At 43.8% G+C, this 24,093-nt stretch overlaps 1 protein-coding gene across 1 annotated transcript in view; it reads left to right on the top strand.

The window, feature by feature from the left end:
- Positions 1-1,581: 1,581 nt before the first annotated feature.
- Positions 1,582-24,093, top strand: part of VSNL1 (visinin like 1) — a 102,076-nt gene continuing 79,564 nt past the window's right edge. Inside the window, exon 1 of the mRNA XM_053380931.1 lies at positions 1,582-1,863. The gene's annotated coding sequence lies outside the window, so the exon portion shown is untranslated. The remainder of the gene's footprint in view (positions 1,864-24,093) is intronic.

The following is a 24,093-nucleotide window of genomic DNA, read 5'->3' as shown; positions in this document are numbered from 1 at the left end:
CTTCCGGATAGTTTATTTCCTTGACATCTGATAGGAGGGCGTTCCACAGGGCAGGTGCCACTACTGAAAAGGCCCTCTGCCTCTGCCTGCCCCCGCACAACAAAAAAATCCTGGTTACACCCATGGCTCAGGCTTTTGATAGGGAGGGACAGAACCTCCGATTTGTATTGATTTGTATTGTTTTTTTTGCAGGGCAGCTGCTCCCCACCCCCAGCTACGCCCATGCTCCATCCTCAGGAATTTTCCCTCCACTTTATTATTATTATTATTATTATTATTATTATTATTATTATTATTTGAAATTATATGCCACACTATACCTGGAGGTCTTAGGGTAGTTCACAGAAAAGATCACAATATATAAAATCAAAATAAAAACAATTACCCAATAACACCCCCCCAAAAAAAGAACCACATTTAAAAGGGTATAGGATGTCAATCTTAAGGGTATAGGATGTCATTTAAAAGGGTATAGGATGTCAACCGAAGGCCTGGTTAAAAATGAACATTTTTGCCTGGTGCCTAAAGGTATACAATGAAGGCGCCAGGTGAACTCCGCTGGGGAGAGCATTCCACAGACGGGGAGTCACTGCAGAGAACGCCCGTTCTCATGTTGCCACCCTATGGACCTCTTGAGAAGGAGACACACAAAGAAGGGCCTCAGAAGATGATCTCAGGGTCTGGGCAGGTTCATATGGAAAGAGGCGGTCCTAGAGGTATTGCAGTCCTGAGCCGTTTAAAGCTTTGTAGGTCAAAACCAGCACTTTGAATTGGGCCCGGGAACTAATTGGTAGCCAGTGCAGCCGGACCAGGATCGGTGTAATAGGCTCAAACCATCTTTCTCCGGTGAGCAACCTGGCCGCTGAATTCTATACCAGCTGAAGTTTCTAAACCGTCTTCAGAGGCAGCCCTACGTATAACTCATTGCAGTAATCTAACCTGGTGGTTACCAGAGCATAGACCACAGTAGTTGGCTATCCCTGTCCAGATAGGAGCGTAGCTGGGCCACGAGCCGAAGCTGATGGAAGGCTCTCCGGGCCACTGAGGCCACCTGAGCCTTGAGTGACAGCCAAGGATCCAGGAGGACCCCCAAGCTAGGAACCTGCCGTGTAACCCCATCAAGAGCAGGCGATCTCCTACCCATCTGGTTTTGGGAACCACCCACTAACAGTATCTCAGTTTTATCTGGATTGAGCTTCAGTTTGTTGGCTCTCATTCAGTCCATGACAAAGGCAAGACACTATAACTGGAATCATGGGGTTGGAAGGGACCCCAGGGGTCCTCTAGTCGTACCCGCTGCGATGCAGGCAGTCTTTGGGCCCCACGCAGTGCTGGAAGCCTCCCACCCTGAGATATAACGTCTCTCAGGCTCTAGCAGCGGAGCTATTCAGGCCCCCGAGGCAGCAGGATCAGGGAGATGCTTCCCCTCCCGCCTCGTGGGCAAAGCATTGGCAGATCGGGCAGCGGCGGCGTCACCGGGAGCCACCGCGCCTGCTCGGTTCCGAGCGAGCATGCCCAGTAGCTGCCGAGCCGCGGCTGCGACGGGCAGCAGGATTTCCAGCCGGCCAGGGTTGCCGGCGAGCGCGTGCGCACGGCGGCTCCCTCCAGCCAAGGGAACCTTGAATTTCTCCGGGATTTGCTGATCTGCAGTGCAGAGCAAAAAGCGCAGGAACGTGTTGCAGCTGCTAACCTACCGGCTTCGCGGAAGCGATCCGAAACGGGATTTTAAACGGGAGAGGCAAAAGCACGGATCCGTTCCTTCCTTGAGACCCTTAAGCAGACCTTAATTATTAGCATTATTATTATTATTTTTAAAAAAACCCTGCACCGTTCCGTCTTGATCTTCAGAGGACATCGCAAACTGTAAGTGGTCCAGGTACTCAGATATTTAGCCTTTTCCTTTGCGCATCACATTGTTGGCTTGGGTGGCAAGCGGCTTGGAAACGGTGACCCAAAAGGGAGTTTTGAGGTTTGCTTTTTGTGTTTGGTTTTGTTCTTGCGAAGAGTGCGCGGGAGGGAGAGAGGAAGAAATAGAAAACAGGCGGGAGGTAATTGCCAGTGGCTTCTAAATCCCTATAAATAGGAGCTTAGACCCCCACGTAGACACCGATCTCTAGGAAGAAGATGCAGATCCGGCAAAGTTGTTTAGACTCGCGTCGATGCAACCCCGGGGTGTGAAAGAAGACTGTCGAATGGATGTCAAAGCTGTCGGTCCCTTCCTCGTCTTCCTTATCTCTGGCTTCCGCCGCCCCCCAATGGTCAGAGGCATTTGGATGAGAAGGGAGAGATTGAGACACGTATCTAGATACTGGGCTTGTGTGCCATATGTCGGTACTTAGAAGCTTAAAGCAGCGTGTTTCGGTTATCTCTCCGCCCCCACTCCGTTTTCGTGGAGTGCTTAGAAATAATCTTTGTAAAGTTTCCCCCTCCTTTTGTGTGCTGTGTTTTTGGGTGGTTTGGAGTTTTCTTGTGTGTGTGTGTGTGTGTGTGTGTGTGTCAAATTGAGAGGTGGGGGGGCAGGTACCCACAACAAATCGCCCTGAGCTTGTTTTAAGATGTGCCACCCAAATGATCTGGCATTTCGAAACAGCAACCAAAAAAACCACACACACACACACACACCTGAAGAAAGACATCAAAAGAGTGTAGGTTAATAATTTGCATTTTGGCATATTTTTTTTAAAAGGAACTGATGTCAGATGAAAGCTTCTGACATTCCCCCAAGAAGCATCCAAAGAAAATGCCAGTGCTGTGTTGTTTTGCAGTAGAAAGAGTTTGCATGAAAAGATCATTCTCCACAAGGTCATCCAACTCGTTGTGATTATTTGTTTAAACACACACACACACACAGACAGACAGACAGACAGACACTGCTTAGTGAGGTTGCTTCCTTGGCATTCTTGCTTTGGAGTGATCGATCGCCTCTTCCTAGCGGCACGCGACTGCTGCACGTGCAGCATATTTTAAGGAACCGAGGCTGGCATTGTAGATCTATATATTCAATGTGTGCGAGAGACCGTGCGCTTGTTTGTGCGTGAACAGAGGTGTGAGAGACGGGGAGCCCTTCGCCAGTGCTGCAACTGCTTGGTGGATGTTGGAGACAGAGGGTGGAGGGGGTGGGTGGGAAGGGAGATCTTCATGAAGCGCCATATGGGAGACAGGAGAGGGAAGGGGCTTTGAAGGGGAAGCGAGGCTGGTTTTGAGAGAGGAGGGAATCAAAACAACAGGGAAAAGCAGGTTGAGGCAGATCTGAAGCACACACACACACAGCCCAGCTTACTGCAGTGTTACACCTGATGGAGACTGCGGGCGTTCTCTCCTTGGAATCTTGTGGCTTCCCTTGGAATTTCCTTCAAGGGATCTGTTTTCTGGCTTGTTTGACTCCAGTGCCTAGCTCCTTGAGGCAGTGCTGTTAACGTGGGAGTGCTTGTTGAGGAAAGAAGCATTAAAGAGTCTTAAAAAAATAAAAATACTTGGAGATATATATATATATATATATATATATATATATATATATATATATATATATATATATATATAGTGCAGTGTTGCTGCATCCCTGCTGAAGATGCACGTTTTCCTTAGGGATTGTCTCCACTGCAAGGCATCTCTTTTTAGCAAGTTTGGCTCAAGCAAGAACAATCTGAGGCAGCGCTGAGGTCGCCGCATGTGATGTTTGGCCCAGAACATCCGAAACCAAAGGCTGCGTCTAGGAATCTGTTTGACCCATATCTGTAGGGTTAAAGATAGGTGGGGCGGGGAGAAGGTGTCGCTTCGGGAAAGCCCACACACTTCCTGGCAGTAGGATATGGTGTGATGTTTGTGGGAAGACCCATTGGCAGAGGGATTCGAATTCAGTCAGTGGATGCATTTGAGTAAAATCAAGCCCTTTGCTGTCACTCCCAAACGAGGCTGCTTCTCCCCCATCCACAAACAAAACAAACAAAAATGTATACACACTCTTCCATGCTTCCTTTGTATCCCTTTCTGAAGTATACATTTTGGCTTTGGCTATTTACACTGGCCAGATTCTATAGTCTATATTTCTCCTTGCATACAGTGTTTCTTTTTAACCCTGCGTCAACTTTGAGACCATCTGCATGCACGTACCTAGCTGTTCTTAAAGTTTGCTCTTTGCTCATACTACTGTATTAAAACAAAAAACCCTGCAACCCCCCTTTTTTTCCTTGATGAATGCTAGGTCCCTTTGCAGTTTTCTTGTATGGACAGAAAAAATATCCTGCCTTTTTCACTTTTTTACTACGTCAAGGCTTTCTTTGTGCGAGCTGACCTGAAACACCTTGGCTGGGAGGTCCTTCTCCCACCAACTTCCTCGATTCCTTTTTTCTTTTGCTAGCAAACATGAATCATCTCCTTCAGCCAACAGAACTCAGTCCTATCTTATTCCCCCCTCCACAATCTTATACCCATTGCGTTTCTCCCCCCATGTTTGTTTGTGACGTGGTGGGCATTCTCATTCTACAAAAGCATGCTGCTAAATTTCTATATAGCTTGTGAACTCCTTTTAATTAATGGTTTTAATCCCAGAACACCCCACCCTAAGGAGCAGGTTTGAGGAACAGAAATTGGCAGGGAACGCACAATGCTAACCTTACATAACTGCAATAAGGGAGCTGTAGGAAGGACTCCTCTTGGAGATAAAGTGATGGGAACAAGAAGATGGACAGGCAGGTTGTGGGGCTGGTGAGCACAAGAATTTTTGGTGGCTGCAAAGAATTTGGATATGAAACTACCAAAGCAGCAATAATTGCTATTAAATGTGCCTTTTAAATTAGATCACGTCAAGCTTCTGCGCACCCAGTCAACTAGAATACTTTCTTCCCAGTCGACCTCATTGACCTTGCTTTTATCTGCTGCTTTGCCTTCTCTTAAGAGCATCGCTATCAAGCTGTCAATCCCTCCGTTGGAGTTGTTCCCATCAGATAACAGATTTGGGGGAAAGGGAGAGAGCAGCATTTTCATGGCATGCAGTTCACCCCACAGAGACACAGCCCACCCCTCACCGTGAAGCAATGGGAGGCTGGTGCTTTGAATAGGGTTGCTTCCAGTCTGTCCCTTTCATATAGTCAAAGCAAACCAAAAACAAGTTCCAGGCTAGAATGTCGAGGGCGTGGCTAGGAAGTGTCTTTTTTTTACTTTTTCAGGTGTGGAAATGTCTGCAGCTTGCGTCGCTTTGAGATGAAACCAATACAGGGCTTGCATAGGCATGGCACAGAGTGATTTCTTTGCAGCATCCGCAAGGAGCGGCGACAGCCCTTTTTAGTTTGGAAGTACCAAAGTCGTCTCCTGCAGCCACCGCAGCAGCAGCAATACGGGCAGCAGCAGGGACTGCTCTGTTCTTTTGGCAGCCACTGCAGAGCAGTGGTGTGTGAACACACCAGGCTGCCTTTCAGTGTTGCTGCTGCTGCTGCTGCTGCTGCTGTTGCTGCACCAGGGATTGACTCACTCTGCAGCATTCCCTCCCTCCCACCCGACAAAGTAATTTCCCTTTTGTGATGCTCCAGTATGTTGGGCATACGCTCTTATCCGAATTAACCGGTCTTCACACAGCAAACTTGCCAAGCGTTGCTTTGCATGAGGATGCAATGAAAGAGTTGCAATATTTAACCCCTCTCTCCTGCCCATTTTTAGTAGTATTCTCTGATAGTCGTCCCCCCTGCCCCCCAACCTCATTTCCAGTTCAGAGGGAGAAACATTTAGGGAACCTTTCAGATAAGGTGTTTGAATTATGAGGCACTTTTCTAGATGATATATTGAGCCAAAGCAGCATGCAATTTTCAGATGGGGTAGCATCAAATTCTTCACTATAGTCTTTTGAGATTTAAGAGACCCCAAACGCCTGTCCTTTATACAAAGGAACGATAAGTGAAAACAGCACCGGCGTGTTAAAGCAGCACTATTGCGAAGCCTTAACAACAGAAAGCAATCTAAAAGGCGAGAAGCTGGACTGCGTCAGTATAAAATGAATTGTGACCAAAATTGCTGTGGTTTGTAGCACAGTCGTTTTTCATCTGTAGCTAACTTTAGAGTTACATAACCGTCTTTACAGTCTTAATATGGGAACGGCTCCTTTGCGCTTGCAAAGATGAAGTGAACTCCACAGTGTCGGTTCAGCTGAGGAAGAAAAGGCATTAACCAAGACATCATTTATTAGTTACCCTAATGGAATAAGATTTCATTGGATACCCTCAGATCTAGGAAGCAATCCTAAAATATTGCAAGTCACTAGTGAGAGAAAAAGAGGGAGAGCAAAACATCACTTTAATAAATTTAACCATTTTCACAATAAGGCCTGCCTGACTGGTTTGAGTAAATGTGGCAATAGTTTGTCAAAATGACTTTTTTTCGGGGGGAGGGCTGCCTGAGGGATATATGTAGACTGCGGGGTCTTTTACTGTTCGATTAAAAAAATATGCCGTTCTAGAAATGCATTGTACACATTGACCTCTTAAAAATATGTGATTGTGAATGACATTGTTTGTGTGTTTTTAAGCTCTATTCATTGAAACCACTGGCAACTGTTTGACAGGGCTGTGTGCAGCAGTGATTTGTGGGGGCTGCGTTGGGGGCCTTTATGAGACATCAAATAGTTGAGGAAACTTCAGAACATTTGGACAGCTCAGTGCCACGTTGCTTTTTGCTTTTTTTTTTTTAAGGAGTTAGGAAGTTTTCTAATACACAAGACATAAACTCAGCCACAAATTTTTCAGGGCGCTCGGCTTTTCCTCTGCTCTGAAGTGTTGTGTAATCTCATCGCTGCTGAAGTAAATGTCAGAGACGTCCGTTAATATAAACCTACAGAAATCATGCTGCATTGTCTCATGGATGCTTATTTGGCCCACGGTTACTAGTGCCACCTCTTGTACATAAATGACATGTGGGCTTAGACACATGAAGCAGTGTTCACAGTACCACAGTCTTTGTTTTAGAATCATTTTATCCTTGCAGTTTGGCTTCCTGACCTGGCAACCTTATTATCCCCGTTTTCCAATTGTTTCTTGTAGGTTGGGCAGTTTGGGACCGCTGCAATGAATCCTTTTTCTTATTATTGACACACACACACCCTCCACATCACCTTGATGGTGATGGAAGACTGAAATACAGAATTATATCCACACACACACACACAAAACTCATTGAATCCTTGGCTTTCCGGCTCATGGTGGCTAAAGCTGGCCTCTTCACTTTATTAGCTGCTCCTTCCCCTCAGTCCCATGACGCTTATCATCCATCTTTTCCTCAGGACCCTAATTTTCAACATACTTTGTTCCTTTTCCCAGTCTGGCCAGCACTCTTACCTTTTTTTGACAAGCGTTTGCAGATTTTTCTGGCACTGGGCCCTGCCCTGTGAAGCTTTGCCGCAGTTGCTTTTCTCATCCCTAAACTCCCTCTCCAACACCACCCATTTATGTATGGAACTGCTCCTTCTCCTTCTCATTTTATTTTATTTTATTTGTGTGTGTCTAAATTTAAATTGTAAGTTCATTGCGGCAGAGACCTGTGGTTTATGCTTGTGTTATTCAGGAAAAGGCCACATACCTAGGTGGTACTATATAAATTAATTGAAATAACTGAAGCCCTCCATGTCAAGATAGCTATTTTACCATGACACGACTGATCAGCGGTTCTATCAAGAGTCCTGCAATTAAATGTCTTGTGATGGCAGAACATGAGCTTCTTCTTGGACTCCTAAGGGCATCACGGTGCCGGTCACTGTTATTGTTGCAGCTAATATAATATAAAGCCTCAAGGAGTCGTAATAAACCAGGAACGCTTATGAATCATTCAATGAGCTGAGGTGTGTTGTGCGCTCAATATGCAACTCCAGGCAAATGATGCTTCTTGGAGAAGACTCTCCAGTCCTGCTGCTTATTAGTACTCTGCTCCAAATACTAAACCAGACCTCAGTGGACACATGAAGGGAGGGTTTTGGCTTAGCTGCAGAAGCTCCACTATTGTGCAACAGAACCATTCGGTAAGACTTGTCCCGGTTAGCACCATTTGAGACTATGAGAACTGTAGCCCTGTGAGGGTCTTCAACAACTCTCAGCACCCTTAACAAACTACAGCTCCCAGAATTCTTTGAGGGAAGCCACAACTGCTTAAAGCGATAGGATGCTGCTTTAAATGTATGCTGCAAATGTAGCCAAGCTTTTTGCTGCCTGCAGCATAAAGTAATACAGTACAGGAAAAAAATGTACCATTATTTTCTGCTTCTGAACTGGCACAGTTTGCCTGTAATATAACATTATTATAATTATTATAATAATTATTTATTGAATTTATATAATGCCCTATACCTGGAGGTCTCAGGTCAGTTCACAGAGATATGCCCCTTGAACAAATGTCCCTTGAACATTAAAAACATGGCCCTAACATTGATCTACCCGTTCATACCATAATTATAGACTGCAGACCTAGGCCTTTCCCCCACTAAATTCCACTATGATCAGAACTGAATAATAATCCCTTTAAACCAGGGGTCAGCAACCTTTTTCAGCAGGGGCCCGTCCACTGTCCCTCAGACATTGTGGTGGGCCGGACTATATTTTGAAAAAAAAAAATGAACGAATTCCTACACCTCACAAATAACCCAGAGATGCATTTTCAATAAAAGGACACATTCTACTCATGTAAAAACACGCTGATTCCCGGACTGTCCGCGGGCCAGATTGAGAAGGCGATTGGGCCGCATCCGGCCCACGGGCCTTAGGTTGCCTACCCCTGCTTTAAACAGTTATGGCTTCTCCCAAAGAATTCTGGGAGCTGTATTCAACAAACCGAGAGTCATTAGGAGACCCCTGTTCTAGGGTTGCAATACGTCCGGAATTTCCCAGACATAGATCTGATCCTGGACATAACTGGAATACTGCAGTCTGAAATAGTATCTGGGCGGAAGTAGCTGAAATGACTGGGAAAATCCAGTTGTAGGGTAACCAATCCATGTCAGGAGTATAGGTTTTGGCGACTTTCACACCCTGTCCCCCAAAATAGCTCAGAAACACCCCCCAAAAGCTCAACTCTTTGAAATATGGCAACCCTCCCTATTCCCTTGCAGAGACTCAGTCCTCAGAGAGAATTGGGATCCATGATGTGGGTTCTCTCCACCCATCTCACCACTGTCAGGAAGTTAAAAAAACTTTTGGGGCATACTTCAGGGGAGGGACAACCCCCTGTTATGTACTGAAGTTCTCACCCTGGGCCAGCAGGGGGATACTGTAGATAGTTATGCAAATAAGGGATCGAAAGTGACGTTCAGTGATTGGATAGTTTTAGAAAATTGTTACAGTTACGTTGTACTGGAGCTCTATATAAGCAGGCTGACTGAACCCTTCAGTTCAGTTCTGTTCTGGCCTGTGAATAAACAAGAGCTGTTTGAAGAATCGCTGTGTCGTCTGATATGTTCACCCACAACTTAACACCCCCCTTGGCCCCAATTCCATTTCCTGCTTCGCCACTGGTAGGACGTTTCTTGCCTGCTCTAGGCATGGCAAAAGGAAAAGGTGGGAACACTATATTGGAAGCAATCCCCCCCCTTTGTTTCTTCCTTCGTCTTTGCTTCCTGGAAACCCCTTTTTTCCAGCTCTCCATATCAGGTTTCCATTCCCTCCCACCTCTTGGATCTATTTTTCTAGACCTCTTTCCGGGCTCACAGCCTTTTGGAGACTTCTGGACTTGGGAGGGAAGCCTAGAAAATGGGTTTTCCTTCTCAGGAGGAGAGTCTGTTTTCTGGGAGATGGAGCTTTCTCCAGACTCATCAGAGGAATCCGTGGGAACCCCAGCTGCCTGGGAATCCCTTGTCCTACGTCTGGATTTTTCCGGACATTACTGGGATTTCAAAGGTGGTATTGACATCCTGGGGCGGGGGGAGATTTCTGAAAGGTGGCGCAATGTCCATCAAATTCTTTTTGGCGTTTTTTAGTAAAAAACACCCAAAAAACTTTGGGGTCTTCCTTAAAAAGAAAAAAAACACTCAACAACTTTCGGGGTTTTAAAATACAGTGGTACCTCGGGTTACATACACTTCAGGTTACAGACTCCGCTAACCCAGAAATAGTGCTTTAGGTTAAGAACTTTGCTTCAGTATGAGAACAGAAATCGTGCTCTGGCGGCACGGCGGCAGCAGGAGGCCCCATTAGCTAAAGTGGTGCTTCAGGTTAAGAACAGTTTCAGGTTAAGAACAGACCTCCGGAACAAATTAAGTACTTAACCTGAGGTACCACTGTGTAGCAACCCTATCTTTGAATTTAGCAGCAGCCCAGACGCAGATCCAACATCTCCAGCACTTCTGGAGGTTCTGGTAAACTGGGAATGTGGGGAAAAACCATGCCTACCCATCCCTCCAGGATGCTTCCAGTTGCCCTGGGGTGGATCGCCTGGCCAGGACAGACTTTGGGCCTCCACCTCACCCCACCCCACCCTACTTGCCACAGACCCAAGATGGCGGCAGCAGGGGTGGTGGTGGTGGGCTTCAGGAAAAGCATCCATGGTTCAAGCTGGGCTGGGAAGCGGCACAATGGCAGGATGCCAGGAAGGAGGAGGAGAGCTGATCCCCTCGAGATCTCACCCCTCCTCCTCCAACAGGTCTTCATCCACCCATGGAGGGGAGAATAAATCATGAAAAATCAAAAGTAGGGTGGGGAAAGCAACGGCGGCACTCCTGAAAGCATGGAGCACGTTGTCATGCTCGACTCAGGAGGGAAGAGGAACGATAGAATCACAGAGCAGGGCTCAAACCCACAACCCTGAGATTAAGAGTCCATCCACAAATGTCTGGAAACAACTGGGGGTTGTGTGGTTAGATAAGGGTGTTTCTTTAGGATGCTAAGCCCTGAGAAGAGATAGGAGAGAAAATCTGTATGTAATAGTCTCCCCAATTGCATTAGTGAGAAGCAAACCTATTCCAGGCTTCCAGAGGGTTGGCACTCAGGATAACAATGGACAAACATTCAAACCCCGCCCCCTCCTTAAAAAAAACCATTATTTTCTTGGCTTGTTATAGCGGGTCATTTAAAAATATAGTAGCAAACTTACCCTTAATATACACGATTTCCTCAGTGTCCTTTCTCCCGAGTGACGTTCCTCAGTAATTTGTTCCAGCGCTTGATTATCCTTTCTGATAAAAATGTACTTAACTTCTGTTTCATTAACGATCGTGGAGGCAGCTGGTCCCCAAAGTGCTGTTTTAATTAAACTTAAGCAAATAGTTCTTAAGCAGAATTCCTGTTAAGGATCTATATCTCAGTTTCCAATATTTTGCAACATAATTTTTTCCACGGCAGCATGTTATTGGCAGCGAAGACGTCTTATAGCGATGCCGTAGCAAAACATTTCTTGGAAAAAGAAACGAAAAGCTCTATATTAAATGTGATACCTGAAAGGCTATTTCCTCTGAGTAATAGGACCAAGAGAATATCTTTTCATTTGAGGAACATTTTTATCCAGGCCAAATTAATTTAAAACAAGAACATCTCGTTCATAAAAGCTCATAATTAAGAATATGGGTTGCTTGCAATCTGTCGAGCTTTTCTTGAAAATAATGGCCTCTGCCTGACTCTTAGAAACTGTCTATACTCAAGTAGACAATATTGGCTAAATGTGAGGTAACTCGTTACACCTGTGTCTACTTGATCTCACCACACATACTATTTACAAGTTATATTTTACAATTAAGAACAACAATAAGAATTACCTCTTACAATAAGGCAGTCATTTAATTGATACCTGAGGTAGGAGGCACCAATTATATTTGTAATGAAATGTATTCTGTTGCCGATGTAACTGGGAAAACTGGCCCTATTAAGAAATGAATTTAGGCATCATGGATCAAATGAATCTCCTGTCAAGAGCACTTCTGTACACTTCAGATCTCTTGGTGGAAAATAACCTTAGGATCTGAATAGATAAGGACATAGAACAATATTACTCAAACTGCCTCCCATCAGATATATTGGGCTACAGCTTTCATCATCCTTAAGCATTGGCCATGCTGGCTAGGACTGATGGGCACTGTAGTCTGAAACCGAGGAAGGGTACCAGATTGGGGTAGGCTGATATAGAAGAACGAAAGCTCAAGGTAGAGCACTTAAGAGCCAGTGTGGTGTAGTGGTTAAGAGCGGTGGACTCGTAATCTGGGGAACCGGGTTCGCGTCTCCGCTCCTCCACATGCAGCTGCTGGGTGACCTTGGGCTAGTCACACTTCTCTGAAGTCTCTCAGCCCCACTCACCTCACAGAGTGTTTGTGGTGGGGGAGGAAGGGAAAGGAGAATGTTAGCCGCTTTGAGACTCCTTTGGGTAGTGATAAAGCGGGATATCAAATCCAAACTCCTCCTCCTCCTCGTTTGTACGCAGATGTCCAATGGCTGGGTTTCTCATCATATCCAGATAGGTCTGGAAAGGCCAAAGCCCTAGTGTGGGGTTTGCCAACTTGGCAGGTGCACGAGCCCCAGGCTGAGCTTCCATTTTTTATTTTTGGAAGTAAGTGTATTGCTCTCCTAGAAAGAAAAGTGATGCAATAAAAGTTAAGGATGTTGCTTGCCAAGAGCTGGAAAGATGCTAAGATATCTACTAGGATGGACTGGCAGATGAAATTATTGGACTACAGTGGTACCTCTGATTGCGAATGGGATCCGTTCCGGAGGCCCGTTTGCAACATGAAAAGAACGCAACCCGCAGTGGCATGTCTGCGCATGCGCGGGTTGCAATTCGCCGCTTCTGCTCATGCATGTGACATCATTTTGCACATCTGCGCATGTGCGAGTGGGGAAACCCAGAAGTAACCCTTTCTGGTACTTCCGGGTCGCCGCGGGATGTAACCTGAAAGAACGTAAAATGAAGTGGACGTAACATGAGGTATGACTGTATGCAGAGATGGCAAGATTAACCGGGAAAATAAAAAAATCAGGAGTATCAAAACTTCAACAGAGAATGGGACAAATACAGTGGTACCTCCGGTTAAGAACTTAATTCGTTCTGGAGGTCCGTTCTTAACCTGAAACTGTTCTTAAACTGAGGTACCACTTTAGCTAATGGGGCCTCCCGCTGCCGCTGTGCCGCCACTGCACGATTTCTGTTCTCATCCTAAAGCAAAGTTCTTAAGCTGAGGTAATATTTCTGGGTTAGTGGAGTCTGTAACCTGAAGCGTCTGTAACCTGAAGCTTCTGTAACCCAAGGTACCACTGTATAGATTGTATTTGAAAGACCACTGTAACCACTTGAATACTTTGGCATGCTTTAAATAACTCTTGCAATGGTACATATACTTTGGATATAATGGAGGACTGTAAACTAGATGGACTTATAATATGCAGTTGAAAAAGTTACTTAAAGAACCTACGGAGGGGAGGAGGGGAGTCCTAGGATTCGAAAGAATCTTGTGTAAAATTCTAATATTTGCAAGAATATTATTTCTGTGAATGAAGTTGTAAAACCAAATAAGAAAACGTTTTGGTTTTTTTAAAAAAAAGAAAAGTTATGCAACAAAATGTGCCGGTGGTACACAGTGGTACCTTGGGTAACGAACTTAATTTGTTCCAGAGGTCCATTCTTAACCCAAAACTGTTCTTAACCTGAGGCGCGCTTTTGCTCATTGGGCCTCCCGCCGCTGCGCGATTTCCGTTCTCATCCTGGGGCAAAGTTCTCAACCTGAGGTACTACTTCCAGGTTAGCGGAGTTTGTAACCCGAAGCGTTTGTAACCCGAGGTACCGCTGTACATCAAATCTATTGGACATTTCTGCAGAAAGTTAAGAGCGCAAAACTCAGAGGCAGCTGTAATGCTTTAGTACAGTGGTACCTCGGGTTAAGTACTTAATTTGTTCTGGAGGTCTGTACTTAACCTGAAACTGTTCTTAACCTGAAGCACCACTTTAGCTAAGGGGGCCTCCTGCTGCCGCCAAGCCACCGGAGCACAATTTCTGTTCTCATCCTGAAGCAAAGTTCTTAACCTGAGGTAATATTTCTGGGTTAGCGGAGTCTGTAACCTAAAGCGTATGTAACCTGAAGCATATGTAACCTGAGGTACCACTGTACTCAGCACATCTGAGGCTGATCACTTCCATTTGGGAGGGGAGCTTTCCCATAGCAGCGGAAAAAGCAGAAGCTGGATGGAGGAGAAGTCTGGGGTATGTTTGATTGAGCACGTTATTTGTGCTCACATTATTTCATTCAATCCCTTTACAGAACAGCTTGCTTTGGTATGTTTTATTCCGAAGTAGCTTGCTTGAAATAAATGAGATTTCCTTCCTGCTGAGCAAAAAAATTGTGACACTGCACAATTGCATTCCCTGCCCCACCTGTTTTTCCATGTTCCCCACTTACTGATCTGCTTGTCATCACTGGAATGCTCTTTTATTAATATACAGTAACCATAAAACAGAAATATAAAATGCAAAATGAATCAGCAAATACAACCGTAAAATACTTAGACACCCTGCAGCGGCAGAAAGTTAACGTTCTTTATACACTGTAACGTAAGGATATATTTGTTATCAAGGTTGGCAAAGAGTTTTGTATGCATATATGTTTTGTTGAGAGTTGTGAATCTGCAGATAATTGTTGCATATCCTGAGTTCCTGAAGAGCTGTTGTTTTCCCTTCCCTTTCATTTTATTTTTTAGTCCTTAGAATCACTGTAGTCTACATTTTCTTTTTCGCTAGCAACTAGGATTCTATTTTTTCCTGTGGTGGATTCATCCGATGTCAAGTAGTCATTAGAAGTTATTTTCTGCAAAAATCCCTTCTCCAAATGGTTAGTGCAGAATGTGAAAACTTTGCAAAGATGCTTAAGTATGTCTCCTGCAGTACAGGAGCTAAAAACCAAGCGCTCGCTAATAATCCACTGTATAGTTAATTTACAGTACAGTAGTATAAATGTCTATTCAGTAGTAAATCTATTTGTGTTTATTAGGCTTCACTGCCTGGTGAGTGGGCACAGAATGGCAACATAGTCTTTGGTTTAGGGTTGGCATTGGGGGAGAACAGGGTTGTTGTCTCTTTGATAGCTGTGAAGCAGGCAGAAATTCAACAGTGTAATCCATTTCCTGTATGGAAATACAATACTGGAAAGATCTGCAGGATCCACCTGCCTGTTTCTCTGGGTAATTGGTTTGCTGCCTGCCGGGCACTTGGAGCAGGCAGCCACTTGAGAGGCTTTTAAAAATATGTGTGTCTTTGGGGTGGAACAATGAGTTCAGGAATTACATGCTTCTTATTTTGCTGCCTGCCGGCCATGTAGCACTTTTGGGAAATGTGGGGACCTTACTATTGCTGCTGTGTTTGTTTTCCTTCCTGAAGGCATTGGAACAAACAACTGCTTGAGAGAGGGTGCGAGGGGCTGGGATATGACAATCGTTTCCGCAGCATGCTCTATAACATGATTGTTCCAAAGTTGTTGGGGAGAAGCCCAGAACTGAGGCGTCATCCTTATTCTCACCATCATAATAATTATCACCTTTACCCTGCTTGTTCTCAAGATGTTTAGGAGAGGACACTGCAGAGATATCACCATCACCCTTTCTCTTATTGTTCCAGGTTATTTTTTTTGGGGGGGGTGGCATTTCAGAGGCATCACTAATATCCAGTGCTTTTTTCTGGGGGGACGCAGGGGTACGCATACCTCTAAACATTTTGTGAATCTAAGTTTGGCCTCATTGAGGGGCAGCATTTCAATAGTAGGAAAATGAGAGTACCCCTTAATATTTCTTTTAGCAAAAAAGCACTGCTAATATCACATTTTCTTCCTGCCTGGCCCACAGCAGCAATTGTTTGCCAAGGTACCTCACCAAAGACTCATGAGTAAGCTTAGCTGTCAAGGAATAAGTGGAGAAGTCCTCTTATGAGTCAGGAATTGCTTAAGGTAGCAGGATGCAGAGAGAAGGAATAAATGGGCAGTTTTTTGAAGGGAGATAAATAGAAAGCAGGGTCTCCTAAGGATCAGTTTGGGGGCCTATGCTTTTTAACTTGTTAACAAACTGAAATATACTCAGAGTCGAGTGTGGATTTCATGCTCTTTATTCAGCTCATAGTGGTGAGGAATGGAAGTTCCCCCGAAATGTCTGCTTTATATACATTAATTACTCAGTGGGCCCCACATGATTGGCTAATTCTGGGATTCTCCTGTAGGCCAATCAGGTTGCGGATTCACTTCCACCTGGAGTTGCATTGGGTGGCTCCTGCGGACCAATCAGACTGCTGCATTCTGATTCCTATTGTTCTAGGACCAATCAGACTGCTGCAAATTGGATCCTATTCAACTCAGTACATAACACAAACAATCTAGAGTTAGGGGTGGGCAGTGAGATGGCCAAGTTAGCTGCTGATAATAAATTGCTTGGGGGCCAAACAGAGATTGCAGAAAGCTTGAAAAGGACTTTCCCAAATGGAGTGAATGGGCAATAAAATGGCAAATGCAAGGCTGTGTAGTAGACAAATGTGAAGTGATGTGTCTCAGGAGGCAAAAATATTAATTTCACGTCTATGCTTGCAGGGTCTGAACTAGCAATAACTGAGCAGGAAAGTGACCTTGGGGCCATTGCTGGATGAAAGTGTCAATCCAGTGCACAGCATGTGTGGAAAAGGCACATTCCGTGCTAGGGATCATTAGGAAAGGAATTGAAAATAAAGCTGCCAATATCATAATGTTGTTCTAGGTGGTCTTCTTTGATCACTCGTAGCTGAGTAAGATTGTCTTCCATGAACACGGTTTTAACAGTGAGTCCAGAAGTGACTGTGGAGGCCAATTCTGGATCCACACCTCCTTACACTGTGGGGACATAGGTTTCCGGGCGGGAGTTGATCACGGTGAGGGTTTGCCAAGTGTCCCTTCCTCTTAGTGCATTTCTCCCTTTCGTCCTGAGTTTGAGCGTCTTCAAAGTCCATGACACCTTTGGTAAAAGCTGTTCCCCAACTGGAGCGCTCGCAGGCCGATGTTTCTCAATTGTCGGTGCTTATACTGCATTTTTAAAGATTTGACTTGAGAGAGTCTTTAAACCTCTTTTGTGGACCACCAGCATTACGCTTTCCATTCTTGAGTTGGGAATAGACTAGTTGCTTTGGAAGACGATAATCAGGCATCCACACAACATGATCAGTCCAATGAAGTTGATGTTGAAGAATCATTGCTTTGACACTGGGGATCTTTGCTTCTGGCATTAGTTTGCTTGTCTTCCTAAGTGATATGTAAAAATTTTCGGAGGCAAGGTTGATGGAATCTTTTGAGGCACATGGAGGATTGCAGACTCAGAAATAAGTTGTCTTCATACTTGAATAGATTTAATCAGTAGATCAATCCATCAAATGTAATAAAATAAATAAATATAAGAAATTTCTATTATTAATAATAAAAAAGTATACGAAACAGTTCTTATGCTGAGCTGTGCTTTAAAATAACAGGTCGAATGCTGCAATAAGAGCCACAGTGCTTTAGCTAGTAAATTTCCACAGTCCCTCTTGTTACATATGCATGGCATCTTCCTAGGGGTTTTCAGGCTAAGCCGGCCACTTCTGTGAGGCTCTACGACAATCCTTTCTAACTCTGAATAAATTTGTTTAGCAAAATCGAAAGCCAGTTCAGGCTCTCTGTGTCTCTCTCAACATCTGAGTACATGCATATATTTTAAAAGTGCTTCTGCATTCCTTGAAAAAACGTCCACCAATTTGCCTAGTACTTCAAGATGTCAAATTGTAGGTGGTGTCAGATGCTTGCTAGGCTACAGCTGAGAAAAGCACTGATCTGAATTAGGCGCTGAATCTCTTGATTTTCTATGTTATGATTTTAAAGGACCAGCTGAGCCTGGGAGTATCCCCTTTTACCTGAATTGATTAGTTTGAAATAAATGCCATCCCTGAGGGTTACATTAGCCATTACACATTTGATCTGTGGTCCAGATCCTTCAGGGACCCAGGGAACGCCAAAGAGGCCTAAGGCAAAACATGGTTTTATTAAAATGATTCTTGTAGGAACTGGAAGAGTGAGACCTGCAAGTATCTTTCATAGCTGCCTAAGTAAGTTGGGGGGGGGGGTAAAAATCATCCTGAGTCAAACCTTGATTGGAACTATTCATAGTTCTCTTATGTAAGGAATACTTGGGAAAACATGAGAGTAATTCTTTAAACATTGCAAGGATCTCTCACATTTTTGTTTTATAAAAATGAGCAACTGCCCTGAGTAGGATGAGGGGTACAAAATTATGATTAGGACTGCTGTGGGATCGGGAAAATTAATCTTCCTTTCCTGGGCAAATTTCTTCAGTCTACACTGTCCTCCCTGGGCTGCTATTGCCCTGCGAGACTAAGACAAACTTCAGATGTATCTGAAGAAGTGTGCATGCACACGAAAGCTCATACCAATACCAAACTTCGTTGGTCTCTACGGTGCTACTGGAAAAAATAATTTTATTATTTATGCCCCGCCCATCTGGCTGGGTTTCCCCAGCCACTCAAGGAGATAAATAACTACATGACCTTTGTAGACATCTGAAGGCAGCCCTGCATTGGGAAGCTAGAGAGAAAGAGAGAGATTTTATTAAGTTTTCAATTTTACGTCTCAAAATAAAAATCATACATATATTCAGTGACTTCCTTCCTTCCCCTTCCATGGTTCATTTAGTTTGTTCACCATTCCTGCATATTTTACTATAACCGTTTTATTCAGTCCTTGCGCTTTCCCGAGGAAAACTCGTGTTTGACCGCTGAATTGGAGCTAATGGCAGTCCAAGTTTTCTACGGAATACCATTTGCTCCAATTCAGCAATAAAATGCAGTGTTTCCTGGGGAAAGCGCTGGGAGGGGAAAGAGACACACAAAAAGTGTGGTGCAGAAGGAAGTTCTCCTATCTTACATCGCTCGAATGTTTATTATTCTGTTGAATTTACCTTAATGCTGCCTGCATTTTCATCTGTGCGCAATTATTTTCCATATACTCAGCAAAAAAGATATATTCCACTCCTCTTTAAATGCATGTTCTTCTTGCTCTCTTATTCTATACGTTACACCAGCTACATCTGCAAATTTTGTCATCTTAAGTTGCCAATCCTCCTTACCTAGGACTTCCCTTACTTTCCATTTTGAGGCTAACAAAACTCAGGCTGCTGTTGTTGCATACATAAATAATCCCCCCCCCCGCCCGTCACCTGGGGACCTCTGTCTGAACGATTCCTAGGAAAAATACCTCCGGTCTTTTTGGGAAAGTTGTTTTAAACTTTTTTTTTATCTCGTAAATCGTTTCCCAATATTCTTTAACCTTTTTACATGCCCACCACATATGAAAAAAGTTCCCTCCCTGTATTGGGAAGCTTTTACAGTGGTATCTCGGGTTAAGAACTTAATTCATTCTGGAGGTCCGTTCTTAACCTGAAACTGTTCTTAACCTGAGGTACCACTTTAGCTAATGGGGCCTCCTGCTGCCACCGTGCCACCGCCACACAATTTCTGTTCTCATCCTGAAGCAAAGTTCTTAACCCGAGGTACTATTTCTGGGTTAGCAGAGCCTGAAGCATTTGTAACCTGAGGTACCACTGTAATGTGTGATGTTCTGTTGTGTTTTGGTATATTCTATTGGAAGACACCCAGAGTGGCTAGGGCTACCCAATCATATGTGTGGGGTACAATAAACAAATTTTTAGTAACCTAATCACATGTATTAGACTGTGGGTGTCAGCACATAGCATTTTTTAAAAACGCTATCTTTGTTTCCCTGGCTTTAAACTTTGATAGCTATCTTGATTTATATGAACTGCTAGAGTAGCAGGAGGGTATTGATTTCTCTGTGGTGCTGCCCTCGATTTCTTTGGGGAGAAGTAAAACAAGAGCACTGATTTTCCCCAAAACAGCTCTCTATTGAGAAGTAACAACTTTATGTGTGCTCTCCCATTTTTCTCTGTGGAGGCGTGCGGGGAATGTGTTTCTGGTTCCCAAAAGGCAAGGCTTCTTTCAGGAACAAGGTAATAACTACTCTGGAAATTGCTGTACTAAAAGGGTGGGGGGCAGGGGAGACTGTACAGAAATGCCTAAACTACAATGTGAGTTTCTTAGGTAGCAGATCACAGAAACAGACCTTGGAACTGCTCTCTGTTTGTCCACCTAGCCAAATATTCTCCACGTTGACCGGCAGTGACTTTCCAGGGCTTCTCGGACAGAGACTCCATCCCTGCTATCAGGTCGTTTTAAATGGACATGGCGGGAAGTGAACCTGGACATGCAAAGTGTGTGCTCTGTCATTGAGTTATACTGTCTCTCCATATGGTCCACCGTATGCAGTTCTACCCACAAGATTGCTTTCTAGTAGCTTTGCGGGTGCGCCGTAGTCTAAACCACTGAGCCTCATGGGCTTGCCGATCAGAAGGTCGGTGGTTCAAATCCCCGCAATGGGGTGAGCTCCTGTTGCTCTGTCCCAGCTCCTGCCAACCTAGCAATTCGAAAGCATGCCAGTGCAAGTAGATAAATAGTTACCGCTGTGGTGGGAAGGTAAACGGCGTTTTCGTGCGCTCTGGCTTCCATCATGGTCCTCTGTGCGCCAGTAGAGGTTTAGACGTGCTGGCCGCATGACCTGGAAAGCTGTCTGTGGACAATCGCCGCCTCTCTCGGCCATAAAGCAAGATGAGCGCTGCAATCCCATAGTCGCCTTTGACTGGACTTAACCATCTAAGGGTCCTTTACCTTTTGGGATTTTTAAACCTTTATTCTGCGTAGAAAGGGACGCATTACCATTCCCAATAACACATTGTTCTGAGCGATGATGGAACAATTCAAATACCGTATTTTTCTTTCCATAAGACGCACCTGACCATAAGACGCACCTAGTTTTTTGGAGGAGAAAAACAAGAAAAAAAAATTTCTGAATCCCAGAAGCCAGAACAGCAAGAGGGATCGCTTCACAGCGATTCCTCTCGCTGTTCTGGCTTCTGGGATAACTGTGCAGCCTGCATTCGCTCCATAAGACGCACACACATTTCCCATTACGTTTTAGGAGGGGAAAAGTGCGTCTTATAGAGCGAAAAATACGGTAAGTCATTAAGGGCAGCGGAAAGGCTCCTCAGTGTAGCCAAGGTTTGTACAGCTTCATGGTTAGCAAGGACAGAGTTTAACCACCAGTCCTGGTTTGAACAACACACTTAAGGGCTTTTCCAGACTTCCTTTTGCACCACACTTTTTGTGTGGTGCTTTCCCCTTCCAGCGCTTTCCCCAGGAAACTCTGCATTTTATCGCTGAATTGGAGCAAATGGTATTCTGTGGAAAACTTGGATTGCCATTTGCTCTGATTCAGCAGTCAAACACGAGTTTTCCTCAGGAAAGCGCCAGGACAAAAACAAACAAACCCCCAAAACCAAAACGCTCAGACATGGAGGTTTAAAGCCCAAACCTGTACCACGAAATGTGGTACAGAATTGGGTCAGGCACAAAAAGGACCAAAAGGGAAGAAAGCAGGGCCAATATCATTCATTGGCATGAGCTCCTGTAAGCTGTTGTTAATCAAGTGCTACATAACTTCCTTAAAGCTTTAAAAAGGAGAGTAACAGCCATCAAATTGTCAGCTCCAGCCGACCATTCTGCACTAGTAATTAATGCTGCAGAAGAGAAAAGCGATGGCCACAATCCAGACGACAGCACAACTAGTGCCACCCACCCATTGAAGCTTTGGGTTTCTGTTTTTTGGACAGCAGGCCTTCAGCCAGAGCTGCTTATGGAATTTGGACTTTCGCAAGCAGTTTGCGATATAGCAGAGGGGATGATGCCCAGCTGAAAGAAAGAAAGAAAGAAAGAAAGAAAGCCCAAAGCTCTTGGGGTCCTGTAAAGTAGCATCCAGGATTATTGGAACTGGCGTTAAAATAAATAAAATACGATATTGCTAGACAACTGCAATCTGCATTTTACTCCAAAAAACATTCCAGAGCATTTAAAAAGCCAAATCAATTGCATCACGCAAATTAATTCCAAAGGAACAGTTCCAATCATATAACTGTCCCATAATGTTTGATTTTCAGACATGGATATGTGATTTTTTTTTTACAAGATATGGGACATGCAAGGCTGAAATTATTTTAAACAGTGAAGAGTTTGATCTACTGCTGGAAGAAACCACTTGCATGTCTTTTGCTGAGAGTGAGAACCCAAGGAATTTTAATACAAACCTTTTGCCATAATCTAACCTCATATTTTGTGATTTTTTTTTCCCTGCGTCATTGGGAAGGGTTGAGAAATGAGGATTGTCCGATATGCTTCACTTATTCCTTTTGCAGCTGCTGCAGACACTCAAGGCGTTTTCAATATGCCTGCTTCTTGCCTCATCGTTGTCCTCGCCTAATCTTCCAGGTTGTGCTGTAGATTAGAGGAAAAGAGTAGGGAAGGAATTTGATTCTGTTGGCATTTTAAAGACAAATCGACCCAATTCTCACTTTCTGAAACAATATGAGAAACGAAACACAGCTATCTCTGAATTTTGATATGCAGTTTTCCATCAGTGTGGGCAAATAGCATATACTGGTATTAGTGGGAATAAAGTGCATGTATTAGTAAAAATAACATGCAAGAATATATTATATTTGGGGAAATTGCTTTGCAAAAGCATCCCTATTAGGTGCAACCACATACACACATGTCTATATCAGGAGAAAATGCTAGTGCATTTTCATGAAAATTAAAAAAATAATAATTCTCAATCTCTTGTGGAAGTGTGGAGAACCTAATTTAAAACGGAAAACATGGTGACAGAGAAACTGAAATTAACTGTTATGGTTTACATCTTGGATTCTTTGTATTCTTTCTTTTTGTTCTGTTTGTGTTTCTCTAAAACAAATAGAAAATATTTTGGAAAAGAAACTGAAATGGAAAGTTTTCAATTAGGTTGGGTTCATATGAGCCAACCCCTAGGGGCTGAGGTCTTTTCTGCCCCCCCCCATAAAATATTTGAGGAGTCTGCCCCTCCCAGTTGATGGGCATTGCCATTCTCCTCTCCCCCTTTTAACATGTTGAGTAATTGTTTAATGGTGCTATAAATGTGTGTGTGTGTGCATGTATATATATATATATATATATATATATATATATATATATATATATATATATACAGTGGTGCCTCGCAAGACGAAATTAATTCGTTCTGCAAGTTTTTGCGTCTTGCGAATTTTTCGTCTTGCGAAGCACGGTTTCCCATAGGAATCACCAAAGTCTTCAAAAACCTCAAAAAAGGCTGCCACACCGCGTGCTATGAGTTGCTCCTCGAAGTCAAGTCACAACTGCACCTCTTCAAGCAATGCACCCTGGGTATTAACGGTTTTAAGAAAAAGGAAACAAACAAACTTGCAAGACGTTTTCGTCTTGCGAAGCAAGCCCATAGGGAAATTCGTCTTGCGAAGCAACTCAAAAAACGGAAAACTCTTTCGTCTTGCGAGTTTTTCGTCTTGCGAGGCATTCGTCTTGCGAGGTACCACTGTGTGTGTAGATATATATATATATATATATATATATCTACACACACATATATATTCACACATACATACACACATACAAACACAGATTTATATAATGATTTTACAAATATAAAAGTATAACAATCCAAATTACATATCCATATTTAGAGATTTCTCTGAATTTCTGGACTTCTCACCTTCCGCTCCTTGGGTCCTATTCTACACCTTCTCAACTGCATATTATTTCATAATCCATATTATTGGATTATTAGAATCCTGCTGATGTTTTCATCTGCTTACAGTAGTCTCCTAGATAAATTATAATTTTCCCCATTCTGAAGTTTTGGTCAGTTTTGCCATTTTGGCATAGTCCAACAGCTTGGTTTGCCATTCTTCTCAGGTAGGGACGTTCTTTCCATCTCTGGGCTAGGAACATCCGCGTGGCTGTTGTTGTATACATAAAAAGTCTTTTATGTTCCTTTAGGATATCGGTACCTACAATTCCTAATAAAAAAGCTTCTATGTTGTTGTTTTTTACAAAGGTTGTTTTAAACATTTTTTTCAGTTCATTATACAGTGGTACCTCGGTTTACAAACTTAATCCGTTCAGGGAGTCGGTTCTTAAACCGAATCCATTCTTAAACCGAGGCATGCTTTCCCTAATTAGGCC

This window comes from Podarcis raffonei, chromosome 3 (assembly GCF_027172205.1).
Source record: "Podarcis raffonei isolate rPodRaf1 chromosome 3, rPodRaf1.pri, whole genome shotgun sequence".
Lineage (NCBI taxonomy): Eukaryota > Metazoa > Chordata > Lepidosauria > Squamata > Lacertidae > Podarcis > Podarcis raffonei.
Note: the sequence above shows the minus strand (reverse complement) of the source record. Positions and strands in the feature narration are given on the sequence as shown.